Here is a 3538-nt window from a genome sequence, read left to right on the forward strand (position 1 = left end):
GGATTTGTAGTTTCCGTCAGTTTTAAGAAAGGAGGAGCACATTTATATACTACGTATGTGCGTGTGCTGCCATCAAGTGGAGCTCAGGTGGTACAGTTAACTCCAAGGAGGTGAAAAATGGAAAAGCGCCTTACAGCTTACTTAGGATATGGAAATCATCACCTTCACTTTAACCTAAGTCTTTGTTATTTGTTCGTGCCTACTATGTGCTGCTCTAGGATATTAAAAATTTAATGAGCCAGAAATTTCATATAAAAGAGAGTAGGGCAATAAAATAGAAGGACCCTAGGTCATTTAAGATAGCGGAGGCTTCCTTCTAGGCCATTTCCCAAGATTGTTTTGAGGGAGGGAAATAAAAATTCCCTTGTGTTTAAAATCTAGTTATTTATGGTTGTTTTGTCACACTCTAACACTTGTATATGTTTAGTGGCAGAGTGCAGGCATCCTGAGTACTGAGGGGCAAGGTCCGGGTAGCACTTTGAACTTGAGTGTGGAGGCTCATGTTGGGCAAGAACAAAAACTCAAATTTGGCTGAAGAGAACAGAGATAGTAGAGATTGAAAAGGACTAGGTCATGTGTGCTAGGCTTAGTAAGTCATACTTAATCAGGTGCATAATTGAGCAGAATGATTGTGGAGGTTATTTTGTGCATGTACTATTTGCCTTCGTTCACTCAACATCCCCTCACCTCACTTTCCGCTGCCTTTTATTTTATAAAGGTCAGAAAACCAAACTCACATTCCTAGCCTCCTTTGTTGCTAGAGCTGGCCAATGGAAGGTAAGTTGAGAGGATTTCCTTCTTGAATAGAAACGCAAGGCCACTTTGAAAGGCTTTCCCTTCTTTTTTGCCTGGAATGTGGATCTTCTTTGGGACATGGCAGCCATTGTGTGACTTTTGAGGTCAGAGGCAGAGCAGGGTGAGGGAAGGAACCGGATTTCTTGAAGACAGCTTCTATGCCACAGTTCTAGACCAACTCCTCTGGATTCTTTTGTGAGAAAAAGTTAATTTCTTTGAATCACATCTTTCTTTAGTTTTTTGTCTTTGGAGCCAAGTATATTCATAACAGTCATGGCAGTTCAGAACAAAGACTGTGTAGTGAGAAAGACGAAGGTTAAGTCTCATATCCTTCACTAGCTGTGTAAATCACTTAACACTCCAAGCCCCAGTTTTCTTATCTGTAAATAAAGGTAACCATAGCACCTGCCTCAGGCATGTGAGAAGGAAGGACAAGGCATGCACAACATTTGTTACATTTGTACTTAATAAATGTTAATGATTATTAAAATTCAATTAGATACCCACCATTTGCTTCGACGTGGATGGAACTGGAGGGTATTATGCTGAGTGAAATAAGTTAATTGGAGGACAAACATTATATGGTCTCATTCATTTGGGGAACATAAAAAATAGTGAAAGGGAATAAAGGGGAAAGGAGAGAAAATGAGTGGGAAATATCAGTGAGGGTGACAGAACATGAGAGACTCCTAACTCTGGGAAACGAACAAGGGGTGGTAGAAAGAGAGGTGGGCAGGGGGTTGGGGTGACTGGGTGAGGGGCACTAAGAGGGGCACTTGACAGGATGAGCACTGGGTGATATGCTATATGTTGACAAATTGAACTCCAATTAAAAGAAAAGAAAATTCAATTAGAGTAGATGGCAAAAATGGATTTAAAAAAAATCCCTGACCTAATTTTCACATATATAAACATGCACACAAAGTCTTTGGTAAAACTGTCCCTTATTGCCCACGATAGCTTGTAGTGGAGTCTAATGATCTCTAGTCACACCTAGCTGTGCTTGTTGCTTTACTAACAATCTCCCTTTAACTTTTGAGAATTTTAGAATAGATTTTATACAGATATGAGAATTCTCTAATCAAGGTCAAATCTAATTCTTCTTTCTTGATGCAGCTTTCTTCACCTTCCCTTTGTCTGGATTTTTAATAATCATACTCTGTGACAGCCTAATATAGTGTTGCAAAAATTCGCTTACCCATCTATATTTTCCATGAACTAAATTTCTTTAAGGCTAGGGACCATATCTTTTTCACCCTTATATTACAATCAGCCCATCTTATGAGATATTTAATTCTAAACGTGAATTTTACAAAGGCAGTATCTTTTGGTGCCTAGATCAGTGCTTGGCACAGTAAACAGCCATTAAATATTTAGAATATGCATGGTAGGCTCTCACTAGGTTTCTTGGATATAATTTTACCAGGCTCTCAAGAAAATATTTCCTACAAAAAAATAATTTGTCTTTTTTAGTCTTGTCTTTACTTTTCAGACCACTTTCGTGTTGTCTGGCCATATTATTTCCTTTAAACATTGTTGCATGTTTCATTGTTGACTTTCATCATTGTACCTTCACAGCCGTTTATCATGATATTGAAACCCAGATCCTAAAAGGGAGATGTCAACGACATGGAGGACCAGAAAATTCCACCTCTTTCTCCCAGAGACAGATTTAAAACAATATACAGACCAGACCAAAATACCTTTATGAGAACTTAGGCTAGTTAAGAAGTCGCAGTACCCTAGGTAAGGGGAAAGCTGAGAACAGCTGCAATGACATGGGTAAGAAGAATCATTTCATTTTCTTATGGCTCCACCCACCTCACCCCTTGCCCAAGCTAGCACATCTCAGCCTCTGGCTCCTAGTTTCTCCAGGGGGAGTAGGGGGAAGAGAAGAGTAGAAAACAAATCCAACGTTCTGGCTTTTTATATGGGAGGCCAAGGGACTGGTTTCTGTCTTGCCTGACTTGGGAGTGCGGATGGAACTGGTGATAGTTGGCACAAGAGGGCCAGTGCTCCAGGTGGAGGCCAGAGTGGTTCAGCACAATTGGGAGAGAGGGAGAAGAGTAGAGCAAGGGCTTGGTATTCCAACTTTTTGGAGGGCTGTCCAAGACTGCTGTCTTGCCTACCTGAGGTGCTAAGGGGGAGCTGAAATACTTTGGATGCCTGAGGGCCAAGGAGAACAGAGAGTGGGGTGGCCTCTTACCACAAGAACATGCTTACTGCAGACAGACACCAGAGGGAGCCAGAGATCTGGCTCCTAAGAAAATTGGTAAGCCTCTCTAATTGGCAACTTATACACACAGCCCAGAGAGGTCACATCCTCCTAAAAAGGTTTCAGAGATTCTGAGAATCTCCAACCAGGCTGATAGATGAACGTGTTCCCCTGTATGAATCAGTCTGTAGTGGTGGCTGCTTTTTCAAATGCATAAAGCTCAGAAAAAAAAATCAGTACGCATGCACATTCACACACAAAACATGACCCAAAGGAGCAAAATGAATCTCCAGAACCCAAGACCATGGAAGCAAATTACCAGAGGAAGATTTAAAAGTAGTTTTTAAGAAGCTCAATGATCTACAAGAGAATGCAGATAGGCAACTACATGAAATCAGGAGAACAATGTACGAACAAAATGACACTATTAACAAAGAAACAGAAACTAGGGACACCTGGGTGGCTCAGAGGTTGAGCGTCTGCCTTTGCCTCAGGATGTGATCCTGGGGGTCCGGGATCGAGTCCCAC

This window comes from Vulpes lagopus, chromosome 6, assembly GCF_018345385.1.
Source record: "Vulpes lagopus strain Blue_001 chromosome 6, ASM1834538v1, whole genome shotgun sequence".
NCBI classification, from domain to species: Eukaryota; Metazoa; Chordata; class Mammalia; order Carnivora; family Canidae; genus Vulpes; species Vulpes lagopus.